Source organism: Bactrocera oleae, chromosome 4, assembly GCF_042242935.1.
Source record: "Bactrocera oleae isolate idBacOlea1 chromosome 4, idBacOlea1, whole genome shotgun sequence".
Lineage (NCBI taxonomy): Eukaryota > Metazoa > Arthropoda > Insecta > Diptera > Tephritidae > Bactrocera > Bactrocera oleae.
Genome location: NC_091538.1, coordinates 68,459,717 through 68,476,408, shown reverse-complemented (window position 1 = coordinate 68,476,408; position 16,692 = coordinate 68,459,717). Strand labels below are relative to the sequence as shown.

Here is a 16,692-nt window from a genome sequence, read left to right as displayed (position 1 = left end):
TGTGATATCTTAAATTTACTGAAGATATCTTGTCAAATAAAATAGCTATACGCTATAATGGTCCGATATCAGCGGTTCCGACAAATGAACAGCTTCTTGCGGAGAAAAGAACGTGTGCAAATTTTCAGATCGATATCTCGTACAGACCGGCATGGCTGAATCGTCTCGGCTCGTTACGCTGATCATTTATATATTATATATACCTTATAGGGTCTCCGACTTTTCCTTCCTGTGTGTTACAAACATTGTGACAACTTCCGATTGCTATAACTAAAACTGCTATTAAATTTGGACGTAATTACAAGTAGAAACACACTTTATTCGCTATTTATTAGTATCATATATGTACATAGGTATGTGCACAGATTGTGACAAAATGTTGTTGAATAAGTATATATTATAGCATAATGCTGTTAGCACCGATTGGTATTTATACAACCCATATTACCTAATTGTGAATATTTATTAAGTTTGCGTTGCTGCTGATAACTGCTAAACGAGCTATCTTGGTCAATAAAAATGTTTAGCGTTCTAGGCTATATATGCTAATTAGCGCCTAAGCCAACTCATTAGTATATTGTCATTATAAGTTGGCTTGTTTGTGAAACTTTGTACTTTGAACTTACGATTTGGTTAATTTTTTACAAAATAAAAACTTTTAAACTGAAAGCTATAAAGTTAAATCAATATATTCAGCTCTTCAAGAAGTTGCAGCTGTTCCTCGAAATTTTGGGGCGCAGTTCCGTAGTAACAGTTGCAATGCATTTGTTTTCCATATCAAATTTATGTATATATTTTATCAATAAAATATAGTATCTCACTATATTTTCCTAAATGGCAAAAATTGCTAGGTTCTGGGCACTTGAAAACTTTTTCATAGCCTTTATAACTATTTAGATATTGTGCTAGGTTGTATTTATTGCGACAATATTTACCCACTTGTATGGTATACCCCTGCCTGCTTATGGCACTCGTTTATTTCACTTTTATTATTTATATACTCGTTATTATGTTTGTTTATGGAGATAAATAGTTATAGATAACATGTTTTTATTATGCACTTCACTCATATATTCAAGATATAATATATATATATATACTTTATTTGCACACATGTATGTATAATAACACATTCATAAAATATCTACTAAGATAAAAATAGAAGTTAAATAACATTTTCTGATGCATATATAAATGAATTAGTACGTATAACGTAACTTAAAATATTAACATAATGATATTATTAGTTGTTAGTGGTTAGGATGGTTGACCGATCGAGTATGTACTAAGTAACTTTATTTAAGAAGTCTCTCACAGAAATTCAAATGTGGCCAATAAGATTATTGAGCAATCACTTTTGTTTGTATTTCTTCGTCAATTATCTCTTTCACGAGCTCTACTTGTCGCTTCGAAATACTCAAGTGCTTCAGTCAAACAAAATACGTACGTTAAGTGGATCTGTTAACAAATTTTTAGGTCTTCTAATATCTCATAACTTTCCACATGTTTCGGTATTAAGAGAATCCTTTGTGTACAGTAAATACCAGATGAGAAATGATCTGTTGATATAAATAATATGTTATGTGTATACCTATATAATGTTTCAAAAGACACACGATTCACACTACAACATAAATGCCCTTTTTTGTTTTTCTTTTTCACTCAACTATAATAAACACATATGGTAACACTATACTTAATAAGTATCCTTAAATATATTTTCGAAATTTAGTAATTTTTATCAAATAAATACATATGTATGGGAAAGCTTTGAAAGTAAAGACTATACAGAAAATAAAAATTAGGTAAAATTTTCTGCTCCGCGCCGAAATGTAGGCAACATTTTTATTTGATTATAATGACCTTTTATTTTATCCTTCAGTTCACCTACAATAAAAATATTTTATATTTTAGTAATGTCACTATTCTGTGACTTTAAGATTTTGAAACCCTGATAAGGGTATATTAAGTTTGCTACTCTGTAAAACCTACAGGGAAACGTCGGTGATCCTATGAATAAACATATAAATTATCCGCGTGACGAGCTGAGTCGATTTAGTCATGTCTGTCTGTATAGATACAATGCGAACTAATCTCCAGTTTTTGAGGTATCGATCTGAAAATTTGCACACTTCCTTTTCTCCCCGAGAAGCTGTTGCTTTGACCAATTAAAATCAAGTCCTCAACAAGATATCTTCACAAAATTTGGCTTGCATTGTTATTCAATAATATAAATCATAGAATAAAAAAGTGTTCTAAAACTCATACGAGTACAACTAAGTAGAAACGCTCTGCTATTTTTAGTACAACAATTTGCAAAATTACACATTTCTACATTTAATTCCAGGTTATAATTTAATTTATCACATTGCTAGTGGTTCGGCACCACTTTTCACAAGTTCACATTTACATGCAAATTTAAAATTTTCTCTGTTTTTATGCACTTTGTGTAAATCAACTTGCATTTTTTCGCACTTCACGTTTCAATACTTATTAAAATACTGTGATTAATGGGTTGTCGTGATGTCTGTGAGCGGATTGAACAATTGCCTGCATATTTTTTAAATTTAAATTTAGATTTTATATTAACTGCAATGTTTGCAACGATTTTTATTACAATAATTTGTTAGTAGTGAAGTCGTATTCAAGCCCAATAATTAAGCGTTTCACGTGAGCTCATGTTACTTGTGACTTTCTCGACATGATGGACTGGCTAACTGCTATCGCAAACCTGTTCCGTGATCAATTTATTATAATGCGATAAGTTATCGTTCTGCAAGCATATAATATATGATTTTTTAAACTATACTAATATGCAACTATTTTAAAGTTTCTATTTAGAATTAAATAAACACATTAGATTTGAGATTAATAGTTAAACGCTTCAAACATAATTTTTTATATATTTCATTGGTATGTGTACTATCGTGACTGACTGTAGTTGTTTAAAAAAGTGCGGTTGATAAGCAATGAAAAGTACTTAACCGCTTACTTTTAATAACAAAGGAGATATTTAAATCATTATTACAGCAATTAAGTGAAGGCATATTAGCGAAGGACCCACTATGGGTCATTAGAAATTATTCTTTGCATAATCTCTGTTATTGTAATGATCTGAACACTTTACTTTGTTCTAAATATAATTTACACTATACTAAAGAAACTATAAAATCAACTCTTTAGGTTCGAGGTAATATAATACTTTGCCAAGTTTTTAATAATCATTTAAGGGATTCTAGGTTAAGTTTTCCTTTATACACTTAGCGCCGTTGAGAGAAATAGAGCACCGAGCACCTCTGTAAACTCTGGACTCGGGAAAAATTGTCCCCGATTTACACTCACTAGTTGTAGGGAAATGCTTGACATAATATTCCTTCCTAAATGGAACAGCCAATTATTGAGGCAGTTTATACACTTACTGTTAAAATCTTGTTGAAATATGTAATGTTTTTAATTCTCATTCCTGCACATTTGATTTATCTGACTTAATTTTCAACATTTAAGAGACTATATAGTTTTACCTCAATAAATAAAAATTTATTATAAGGTAATTCAAAATCTTAGCTGTTAAAATTTTTGTTTCTGTAGCTGAGCGGGTTTAGATCTCGACACTTAAAAAACTCACTTGTATATCATATATCTCGATATGTGTATATGTGTAGTCCATATGTATGTCTATAAACGAGTTCACGCCCAAAAAAAAACTTGCGACTCTCGCACACTCGCTATTAGCGCTAATATATTATAAACTGCAGTCTGAAATTCACACACCTCACACTTACACTTGTTTTACCGTTCCATGTAATGTTATTGTCGCTGTAAATTCTTGTTGTTGTTGTTGTTTCCAACGAATTTTGTATGCATTAGCTAATTAACTCACTTGCATAGAATATCGATTTCATTAAGTGGCTGCTATAATTAAGCTAATACCTTAATTCAAATCAGCTGTTGTTTGAATTAGAAGCAGCGTGTAGTAAATAGTAAATAGTTAGTTGCTGAAGCTTAGATGGGTCTGATGTGTTTGTGAAGATGATGAAATGCAACTAATAGCACTTGAATTCGGCAGGCGGTAGTGTTGAAGAAAGGGCTGTTGAGAAGAATCGGTAGTGGTTGTCGTTGCTTAAGAAATATTTTTTATAAAAACTTATAAGAATCATTCACCTATTGCTAACCGATTTCCAAATTGAAAATGTCCACTGTGTTTTTTTCTACTTATAAAAAAATATTCGCTATCAATAACTCAAACACACAATAAAAAGTAAATTTTGCTGGTAAAGTTGTCACAAATATAATAAAAGTACTTTGACAGCAGCTGCAATTTGCTTAGGAACGCTTGCCATTTATAAAAGACTTGTCAACTAACGCTCACTAGCATTTTAATTAGTTTGTTTTTTCTTAAGATAGTTTAGACAGACATTTTCGGAATGAAGTATGAGAACGAAAATAGACTGTATAATACATATTCAGTGAGTACTATTTCCTTTAGATAATCAATACTGCTCAAAGCTTTGCAACGCGAAATCAGCTTTTATTTCTCAACAGTATAAAAAAAAAAGCTGAAATCTAATTTTATGTGGGCTAACTTGTGTTTAGTCACGTACTCAACCATTAACGAGATTGTACAATGATGATGACTTGGAATTGTTATAGTAAATATTAGAAAATTTCATAATTTAATTTTAGAAGTTCGTGAAATCAATTGACTGCAAAAAAAGTGTGTGAAAAAGAAATTTAAGCTTGCAATATGTAAACAGTGAGCTGACTTAAAAATTGCGATAATGCAATACCCATTAGGCTTGCAAAGCAATTTTTTTTATAAGAGTTCCCACATGCTATTTTTTATTTAATTGAATTTGAGAATACTTACAGCAAACATTTTGTCTAATAAGGGTTGCCACATGTATATTTCATATTTAATTATATTGTCAAAATAGTCGAAAGTTGAAAGTATAGGACATCAAAACAACAATATTTAAGAATAATTTTTGTAGACTTTATTTTTAAGAAGGGTTGGCAATTGTTTTTTATTTTGTTTGTATTTTTTTATTTAATTTGTTATTATTTAATAGGCTTTTAAAGTAAAAAAAAAATTGATTAAATAAATAAACATCACAATATGGGTATTGGATTAAAGAGCCTTTAATAAGCTTAATGCAAGAAAAGAAAACAAAAAAAAAAACATTCAAGAGGGTTGCCACTTGTTAAAATATTTTTAAAATAAAAATTATGAGGCAAGCAAAATATATTCTTGTATGTTTTAAAATGAATGAAGTGTTGCCATCTATTTGTAATTTTTAATTAAAATAAATTGATGAAATATATTTAAGATTACAAAACTGCTAGCAAATGAAAGATATTAGACAAATATTTGAATATATATTTTTTTTAATAGAAAAGTCTATTTAAAATATCAAAAACTATAAATCATTAATATGTATTCATATTAGTTACTGAATTCGATGTTTGCCACACATCCAGTTACGTTTAGTTTCTATCTTGTTTAAACCTATAATAGTACATATCTGTACCAATGTTTACTCATATGCTCACTTAAATTTATTATCTAAAAGGTTTAAATGAACTTATGCATATATAAGTACACATAGAGCTCTACCCATCTTAACTCGTTTACTCGATATTACATACGAGCACTCATTGAGACTCAACAGTTATTGTATAATACCATAGCGAGCGCACGAGTGTGTATGAGTGCTCTCGTAATTTAATTGATTCGCTTAAATTCGTACATATTACTGTACTGGAACTTGAAGCACGTGCTAGCGAGTGGCCACTTTTATCTGGAATGTAATTAAACCCTTTAGAAGTACAGTTTTCAATTATACACAGTGCCTAGCCGCTTCAAATGATATAAGTACTTTCTAATCTCCGCATTGGAAAGTGGGTTTATATTGAGAACTTTTATGAATAAGTGGATTATACAATAGAAATATTTATTTACTTAGAGTAGAATAAAGTGAATATTAGAGTTGTGAATTTTGCACCAAAAACATGTGATCTTACTTTAATTACGTTTTTTGATCATTATCAAAAATAATTTAAAGTAATCATCGTTACTTGATCAAAATAAATTTCCTACACGAACTGTCAAAAATTTGACTGCAATCGCTTTCTTACCCAGAAGGCCTCAATTAATGCCCGTACTGACCTAAACCTTCATAATACTAGTTACTGGAAATTAAAAACTATTAAATATCATATTATTAATCATATTCTACAACAGAAAAAAATCTATATAACAAGTAAATCAAAGTTTTAGTGCCGGCAGGTGTTTTATGGCAACTATTAACCTTCAAAAGTGCATACCACATAATATTTACATACTTATATTTATATAATATCTTCTACGCAGTTAATTAAGTAAGTATACTTAATGCGTTCATTAAATACTTCACATCAATAAATGTTTTGGTGGTAAGCAACGCAGTTGATCATTAAGGTAGGAGCACAATGTACAGAAATACAATCAAAACAATGAACAAAAAGAAAAAATTAAAAATAAAAATATAAAAACAAAAATTAGTAATAATAGTAACTCCACGCTTTGCATCTCAAGCACAAAAGTAAGCCCTTCCCTTAACTTTCAACATTATTGAAGTGTTTACAAAGAAATTGCGCACAAACTAATATGGCTTTCAACGCAATTGGCACGGAAATTTAATGAAAAAATATTAGCCCATAAATCTCAACTCAATATTTTTACATCTTCAGTTCATAAATTTATTCCACTCATATACACGCTGTAGAATTTTGCTAATTTGTATGCATGCCTGTCGGAAAATTACATAATGCCCGTCAGCGACGACGTGCGCGAAATCTCAAACAAACTATTTAGTGTCGTCTTTTGTTACAATTTGTGTATGAAGTTTGTACAAGAACTGTATGAAAAGTGCAACCAACTAAAAAATAATCAAGAAAATAAAGCAAACAAAAGAATTTTGCTTCAAAGTGATAATAACTGACAGCTGTCAGTTGCCAACTGCAGATGTCAGTAGAAAAGGCGTGACAGCAACGCTTTGCGCTCACGCTGTGGATGTAGTGGTGCCTCTTGGTGTTATAGATTTTTTTTGTTGAGTTGATGTGTCACTACTTTGTTATTCTTTGTGTGTGTGTATGTAGATATGTGTACGATTAAGCCTTGCGATTTGTCGCAACGCGCTTTGCAGCTGTCAACTTTTAAAATGTTACTGTCAGCACAATCCGAACGGTACGAAAAGAAATGTTGGTTGGTCTATTGTTTTTGTTAATTTCTCGTGGTTTTTTAAGGAAGAATAATGTTTTTGACAATTTTTTAGTCAGAAACTGAAAAGTTGATTGAATTGAGGAACTGAAATTGTATGTCTGTTAACGAAATTGTTAAAAGACGTATATGTATAAAAAAAGTGTAAGTAATCGTGAGTGCAAATGGTGACTAGAATAAGAACCTTTTTATTTGTTGTTTTTGTTGGGTTTCCTTTATATATTCTTATACTCTATTTTGAGCTTTACAATGTCTGTTGTGGATCTGAGGTCATTTTGTAGCAACCATACATTGAGGATGATCTTGTTAACAAAATGATATCGCGTAAGAGGATCAAAATCGCTAGTTTAAAGAACTCAGAACTTCGATTGTAGTTGTCAAAAAGCGTTTACTGCTTTCTGTAACGAAGACTCTCATATCCTTATCCCAAACCTTATCGTTCCTAAAATTTGGTGTAACTTCAAAGAGCCAGGCCATTCACAGTTCTTTTAATATCTAATGATAGAATAATTAGAATTATTCGGGTAAACAGTTCAATACTAGATGCCTCTATTAGCACACCCTGTAAATATAAGTGGAATTTTTAATTTTTATTGTGCTTCACGTCAGTTATTGTCTATAGCTTAGTGGGTTATGTACATTGAACATTATACCCATTTATATGCAACACAGCACTCGCAAAACTAATTATAATAAACGTAACAATAATAGCAGGTAGTTAACGTCCAACAAATCTTCATGAAAATAAGAAAACATTTATTTATCAATAATCAACACAAATTTTGCGCGAAATGTGTGGGTGGCGCACTTTTTAATTATGTGAGTTCAAATGTTATGCGATCGTTTATGGTGCCCGCATATAGAATGTCAGAAATGAAATATTCTTATATGATAATGCTAATAATAACTGGATATCAGAGCTTAAAATTAATTAACTTTATGGGGCTATGGAGTATTCGATCTTTCAATAATTTTTAGTTTTAATATAACAACGCTAATTATAAGTTTAAAAGCCGCTGAAATAACTTCTCACAAATTTATAGTTTTTTGGAAACATTTACACCAAAGTCAACTGAAAAACATTTTTAAATTCTTATTGTCCGGTGAACTTCTTTTTTTGTATTTCATCGAAAATATACCACCAAATTAAAGAAAATTGTACAGTAAATCGGGATTTTAAAAAGATCTGCGCCATCTATCGCATTTTCGTAATATCAATCGGACTGTTTTCCGAGTTTCGGGAGAAATATGTTTTATATAAAGGGATTAATTTATTTATTATACAAAAAACTATTGAATATTATCAATTATAATTATTAAATTCAAGATTATTTTATAAAACAGAGATAGCGTTTTGAAAAATTTGCAAAATTTTCAAGATACCAGCGTCATCTGCTGGCAATGTTGAAATGGGTTTGTGGCCAAGGTTTAAAAAAGTTTTCTACCTTTGAAATGAAAACTTTTTTCAAATAAAGAAAAGATTTTCCTTATATTAACTTTACTCAAAACTTATTCTGAGCGAAACTAATATTCTTGCAACACCTAAAATTTCGTACATATAATTTATACTTTAAAATAATGTATTATCTTTTCTCTATTTTCAGGTAAGTTTTTTAATGCGACAAACAGTGGTATGTAAAAAATCACTTTTAATGTTATTTATATTAATAAGTATTTGTGAAATGGGGTAAAATATTATACCAACACAATTAAACATTCTTCTGAACACTATCTGTTTAAAAAGTACTCAGGCCATTAATGGGAAGTAGTGCTTGAATCACTAAACATATATTTATGCTTATAATAATGATAATTATAATAATAATAATAATATAAATATGTATGCATATGCATATAGGTGTGTGTATATATAATTATACGAGTACACAGAGCCATTAAGTTATTGGAAAGCTAAAAATATTTTTTTTTATCAAAAGCAATTAACTTAAAATTATAATTCGTGTTTATCACAAGATATGCCAAATTTACCTAAGTTTCCACAAAATCATTAAGGTTCTTTGTTATCTTATCAAAAAAGAATTATAAAATAACAAGGCGTATTTTATGATATTAAGATAAGCAATATCGCTTAAGGGTTTTCAGAACGCTTTGCAAACTGTTATAATTGAATAAATACATAAACTTTCCAGACATATAAATAGCAATACATATCAAAACATACATACATATGTGTATGTAAAGATATGTACATATGTGCACATGTATATGACATAAGCATAATGGCCTCACGCGGCGTATACGTTACCTGCAATTATTGGCTAAACAAATAACGCCTGGGGCGAAGTCGCTTGAGTTGAGTAATCAAATGTTAATATGAAATTAAACTGTTTGTTGATTTATTTTGTGTTTTGCTTTATTATAGACACACATACATATATACAAGTGTAGTGTGTTTGTCATGTGCGAGCAAACGAGCTTTAATTAGAATGAAAAGCCTATTGAGTTTTTATTGCGCAATTTTAGTTAGATGGAAATAGTAATTTTAGTAAGCTGGTTTATTAAATATAATTACGATTATGAAATTTAGGAATAATGAGTATTTTGAATTTATAAAAATAAATAAAAATCGTGCAACAAAAAATTAAAAAAAAAGATAGTGTGGCAAGTATCGAAGGCGTAACGATAATGAAAGAAAGCATATTTGAAGATTATCAATAGAAAACAAATATTACGCAATACACGTACAGTTATTGTCAGCCATAAAATGAACAAAAAATTATAAAGAAAAATTATTATTGCACAATATTTTCAAAATATGACGCAAGTAGAAATGCTATAGATATACAATACAAAATACTATTACTTTGTGATAGCCTACTTTATTCCTAGTTCTAAATTTTAAAAAGATATATTAAATTTGTCACGAAGTTTGTAACACCAGAAGTAGAAAAGATCTATAATCTATATAAAGATATTTTTATATCCTTTTATGCTAGAAGTAATGCACCTGTGAAGGGTATTAGAGCTTCAGTGCAGCTGAAGTTAACGTTTTTTTTTTTTAATTTTTTTGATAGATACTAGGTAAGATGTAAAAAATGCAACCCTACCTGCATAAAAAATAGCTTTTTCATATTTTTCTAAGAAGAATTTTGTAATTGTATCTGACAACCACGAGTGTATTGTAGCAGCTTTAAAAAGAGTGTGTAAAGTGTTGGTGTAAAAATGAAACTTGTTGTAAATTCTTTCTGCTTGTACAATCATTTATATGCCTTCGTATTTTGTATATTTAATTTTAATTTTAATATGTTTTTATTTGTTGGAGATAGTTTGCGGGTCAAGTTTACTGGTTCATGGTCAACAGGGACCAGGGTTAGAGTTACAGGGTCAATCTAGTCAGATTTTATAGTTAAAAAGAACTTTAATCTTCAATTAGATTTTTGTTTACCGATTTGTATACGTAATCGTATTCATTTTCTATAAATTTTTTTTTACCATCAAGTTTAAGGATTTCCTTATGGAAATCTACGTTCCATCATCGAAAATATATGTTCCTTCTAAATACAAATATATATCATACCAGCACACAGACAATATATCACTATGCTAATTTACCTTTTGTTGCCACCCACTTTTCTCCACCTCACACTACAGCCACTTGCTACCTATTGAGCTATCATATTATACAATAACCATGTATATATAATTATACACATATATTTACTTACACTATTGTTGTTATTATTTATAAGCTTTCGTTACAAAGCAAATGCAATACAGCACATATATACACACACTGGCATTCAAGCGAGGTGTTGCATCGTCGCCGGCGTTAAATGCGCTAAACGATTTCAACTAGTAAAAATTTCCATTTGCTTGCTCGACGCTTTAATTCAATTTCCTGCCTCGTGCTCAACCGCAGGCGACCTTTACGACCCACTTGCGCTGGCAGCACCGTTCAAGCGCTTTCACTCGTCCATTCACGGCACGAAAATGTGCCAAAAGTAGAAGCTCAGCGCTCAATTTGCTTTGTTGTTGCTGCAACTTGCGGGAAAAGTGAAGAAGATTTTAATAACAAAGCCCAAGCGTGAAAGGTGCGCTATACCCCTTATTGGGGTGAGAAGCCACTCCTTTGCCTTGACGCATTCACACATGATTGAGGCATGCAAATATTTCAAATTGCGCCTTTTTTGTTTTTGCTTTCTTCGAACGCTTGAAATTCACATTTCTCGATCGCAACTGGCAGTGCATGTTTATGTAAGTAGTTAGCGTCCAACTTGACACACCCTTTGACGTCACTAGTGTTGTGCGCGCGGTTTTCTCGTCACTTGATATGTTTTTTATGCCAGTAATTTAAATTATCTTCGCGAGAATCGCATTCCTCTATGGTAAGTAAATATACTGTATGGGATTTTCTATATCTGAAGTGTGTGAATTCCTCACTTTGAAAGTAAAATGAAAGAGTATGGCAGAATTGCACCAAATGTACTTTGTAAGCTTTATATACCGATTTTGGCATATTATCCTTATTTTCGAATTTTCGTATTTATGCAGTTTTCTGTTCTCTCACCCAAAACTAATTTGCGCTTGTATAGAAAACAACCATATACACAAGTATACGATAGACATTTCTCGTCTTGTATTCGCCAAATTTAAATTCCAGAGTAGTCAACAATTGTACGCAGGTTTTAAGCTCACTGGCAGGTCAATACTACATAATCAGGGTTCTTGGTCACAGGAACATTTTCGGCCATGAAAAAACAGACTTGTTGGATAAGTTAGGATCCTCTATAGACGGATCCTCAAGGAACGATTAAGAAAGGGCTGACAAATAGCTCAAAACAGATGGAAATATATAATCAATTGCAAGATAACGGAACAGTGATGGCGCAAGCATGTCAAGACAAGAAATACGGCTATATAAGACTATAACTATGCATTGGCCATTCAGAGAACACACGCTGTCATAACACAATTTTTGCCGCAGCTGCAAACTAAAAGGGAATAAGTAAACAGTTTTCCATTTTCTCTGTAAAGTGGTTTACCATGCTTAACTCGTAGTTTTCTTCATAGAAAACTTCAAACACATCAGCTACGAAACCTTAAATGGCTGTCTACAAAAAGCATAACGTATATACGCAACGATGAAAAGAGATAGCAAGAATATAAAGGTCTAACGATGGCGCTAATTGATCGAGGAGAATGAAAAGTGAGCTAAAAAGGGTGATGCTAAGGATAGCAGGAAAGTAATTACCTTAATTCTCTCGTTTTTTAACGTCTACTCACCAATATACACATTGTATGTAGTCATTTTGCAACTGAAATTATTTGAACCACTTTTGTGTTTTCCACAATCGACAGTATTCCAAATTTTTTCTGAGGTTTCGTAAGTTCGAATTATGAGTTTTTTACAATTGAATCCATTCATATAGTATTAGTTTGTCCCATAGATTATTATTTTTAAGTACTGACAGTATAAGGAGCTTTCCCCCCTTAGCGAGATAAAATTTAGTTAATTAATGACGCTTTTGATTGAAAAATTTTCAACTGGCAACTATTAGTAAGCATAAAATTGTCATACATTTGTAAATCTAGTACTGTCTTTATAAATGTTTGGTACCTTTGATTTCATACATAATATTAAAATATAATATACCTATATGACATCTCCTCGAAATATGTATATATTTTTTAATTTTAAAGAATATGTTAACATCAGGATCTAAAAATGTTGATACTCTTTCTTTATTACGTGCGATATTAAACCTAAACAGATCTCTGAAATTTTAGATTTTATTCGGCCAAAGGTTAGTAGTAGTATTTCGGCGATCTAACACTTTTTGGATCGGTAAATAGTAGAAGTAAAGATTCATTCCTTGAAAGAGGTGTCGAAATTTTCGAGCCACATTGCACCAAATATACATGGAGAAAATAATAACTTACAATACGTTGAATAATGAATAATGAGTGCATTTTTGCATTCTTTTCCATATTCGTTCAGAATTTGCCAAATAACTTCTTACTGAGTAATTTTCGCACCATGCTTTTTTCACTTGGCTATTCACAGCGTTGGTACGTAGAATTTTCCATTAAAATTTTTCAGCATTTATTTCCATATTTTACATATACCATGTGCGAACACATACATATATCTTCCAACATATAATATATAAATTTCATTATTTTCTGAGTTGAAAATTCCTGGCATTGTTGTTTTTGTGGAATTAAATATTTTCACTTCGTATTTTGTGACTCACGCGACAAGTGCACATGTCTTGGCATCAATTTCACCCATTGTTGTTGTTAAGTGTCAACAAGGATGATCGTCTGGCTCAATTCATTTCAATATTGTTGCTATTTTTGCTGTTGGTGATGTTGTTGACAAACTTACGGTTGGTTGTGTGTTCCTTCCCTGAGCGCAGGAATTCACTGCGGCGTCAGCTTAAGCTCATATTTCCTATCAACATCGTCAGTGCGTTGCTTTTTGTGCAGAATCTGGAATTTTAGTTCTAACAGCAAGTGCGTTCAGGAATTCTGTGAGTGTCAAGCTTCTATGAGTGGATGGGAGAGCGGGGAAAGGAGTCGGTATGGAAATGTCATCTGAGATTTCTTTAGGACTGGAGGAGTTGAAGAAGAAGAATTTAGGTATAAAAAAAATTTAATCAAAATCAAGAAATAGCAAATAGTGTCATTTTTTTTTGGAAATTAATAATTATTATTTTTTTAATTTTAATTTCTCTTTATGCAGAGAAAGGTCTCTTCTCTCGATTATTGTCTCAAAATAATATATATCAGTCTCTCATAACATTTTCTCTACCAACTTTGTATTCAATAAACCATTTTACTATTTAATTACCTTTAGCGCTTTGTTTTTGTTTTAAAGGAAATGTAGGTCAATAAATCACTTCACAAAATATGCAAATTATGAAATTCTTAGATAATTGAATAAATAGTAATTTTTATAATTATTTGCTGTTTAAAGCATATTTTCTCATGTAATATTTAAATGACTATTGTTATTTCTTGCCGATCTAGAAGAACAAAAAATTCAACGAAAACAAGTACGGCAGGGCCTGCTGGAAGTTGAATACTAATAAATAGTAAACCAGCATATAAAAAGTGAGGTTAGTTTTGATTTTGATAAATTTAATATTTTTATCGAAAAATAAATTTTATAATTATTAACTGTGCCCACACTCAAGAAAAAATTTAAGATCGTTACCCATACGATCTGATCAAATTTGATCCGAACTGCGAAAAATTTTATGTATTCTTAAAAGTGAGCTCTTGAGTTAATACTAGCATGCCAACGCTGAATCCAATTTTCCATAGACAAGTCTTAGCTGTGAGAACCTTTAGTGCCTTCAGCGAATTTAAAATTTTTCGATTTCGACTAATTTTTCAAGCGTCATTCGTTAGATGGTTTAACAGTTCGATTTTCAAGAACAGTTTCTTTAAATATTTCGATGCTATCGTCATTAACAGAGGTGGATCGCAGACTCGCATGAGGTAAGTTTTCGATGACTTCATGACCTACATTGAATGCTTTGTACCACTCAAATACTTGAGTTCGTGATATAGTAGACTCCCCAAAACACGTCTGCAAAATTTTCAATGATTCCGTAGCCGTGACTCCATTGCATATGTCTCTCATGCCAAACAAACATCAAATATCACACTAAACTAGAATTAAAAATTAATCGATTCTTAATGTTTAAATGGATCAGTCCGGGTCAAATTTGAAGAAACAGAAATTTTGATTTTTTTTTTTAAATTTCTAAACTAGGCGGGACCTGAAGGGCTCTCAAAGCATTTTGTATGTCACATATTTACCATATAAATACACATTTTCCATGAAATTCAGCAAACTTGTTAAATAATTATGCAATACAATTTTTATACAATGTTGAATTTAAACAAATGTCAACAACGGCAATTTGAATCACAACAATCGGGGGATGTTCGTAACCGCACGAACTCGTTGAAATGTAAATTAATTAAAATTGCTGATTTATTCTGACACATACATATGGATAAGAACAACAACAAAAACGTAAATATATATTTGTATTTATTTTTCTCACACGTCGTGCCTTTTTATTCTATAAATTTTACCAACTTTGTTGTGGATTTCATGAATATTAGCTACTGATTTTTTGATGAGAAACATAATTAAAATTAAACAAAAATTAAAGCGTTGAGTTGAAGTTGTTTTCTAAATTATTTCTATAAAAATCTTTCCACTGAAAAACAAATTTGACTCCGACTGGTGCATTTTAACTGCACAATCAAAAATTGCGCTAAATATTTTTCCCCAGATTGTTACAACTTTTTTTAATGTTCGTGTAAAGTTTGTTATCCATTATGTCTCTGGCAGCTCTTAGTTTACAATGCGAACAATTTGTCTGCTCCAAAACTATAAATATGTGTGTAAGTACATATATATGTACGGCAATTGGTTCCTCAGTTTTTGAGTTATCGATCTGAAACTTTGCACACGCCGTTTTCTCACAAGAAGCTTCTTTTTTGGTCGGAATTACCGATATCGGATCACTATAAGATGAAACTGAACGATCAAAATTAAGTACTTATATGGAAGGCTTTTTATTTTGGCAAGCTATCATCACGAAACTTGGCATGTACTATTGTTTAAGGCAACGGTAACAGCTCCGCATATATTGAAAGATTATATCACTATAGTTTATATAGATTTCAGATTTAATTATACATATAGTTGTAAAAAAAAGTGTAACTGTTCAGCTTCGGTTGACCGAAGTTAAGTTTTTGCTTGCTGCAAATTTATTTCGAATGCAATATTTTTTTCTAAATATAAAAAAATGACTTACTGAATACAATATACAAGTACAATGAATCTGAAATTGTTTATATTTCAAGTTCTCATTATTCCATGTCTGTCAAATATAGTAATTTCCATTTATAATTTTTCCCACAAATATTTAAACATTTTTCATCAACCGCAAGTCAATGCACGATTCTCATTGTTGCTTGACTTTTGCAAGTTTTTAAGCAAAAATGCAAATATACGTGTGTTATATGTAAAGGAAAATACAGTTCGGCATGTAAGTATCTCTGTGTTGAATCGCGAAAATTTTCCTCCATAATGAGAATGAATTGTAAATATTTTCACAAACATCAAAAGCCGCAGCGTTTAAGCCAACAACAAACAATCGAGGGCAATGCAATGCGAAATACTCGAAATTAACTGCGATCACGAGAGGAAAAATAAAACGAAGGCAAGATGCAAAAAAGCAAAAAGAAAAATAACACAAAGCGCCGAGAATTGCATGCAAACTGCCTGACAATTGCGAAAAAAGAGTGTGCAAGGTGGCAAAAATGACTGAAATGCGCAAAAAAACAAAAAACAAAAACAAGAAAAACAGCGAATACACAGGTAAATAATGAAGAAAATCAACAGCAAGAAAAAATGCTAGTAATGATGGAAAAAATCCGAGTTA

The 16,692-nt window shown here is 31.0% G+C and overlaps 1 protein-coding gene across 3 annotated transcripts in view; it reads left to right on the top strand.

Annotated features, from left to right (window-relative positions):
• LOC106614761 (streptococcal hemagglutinin) overlaps nucleotides 1-16,692 on the top strand; it is a 256,841-nt gene that overhangs the window by 65,896 nt on the left and 174,253 nt on the right. The window contains exons 1-2 of one of the 3 annotated variants that reach the window (XM_070108073.1): nucleotides 16,151-16,296; nucleotides 16,377-16,628. The exons of the other annotated variants lie outside the window; for them this stretch is intronic. The gene's annotated coding sequence lies outside the window, so the exon portion shown is untranslated. Of the gene's footprint in view, nucleotides 1-16,150; nucleotides 16,297-16,376; nucleotides 16,629-16,692 lie in introns of those variants that run through there. 3 annotated transcript variants of the gene reach the window in all.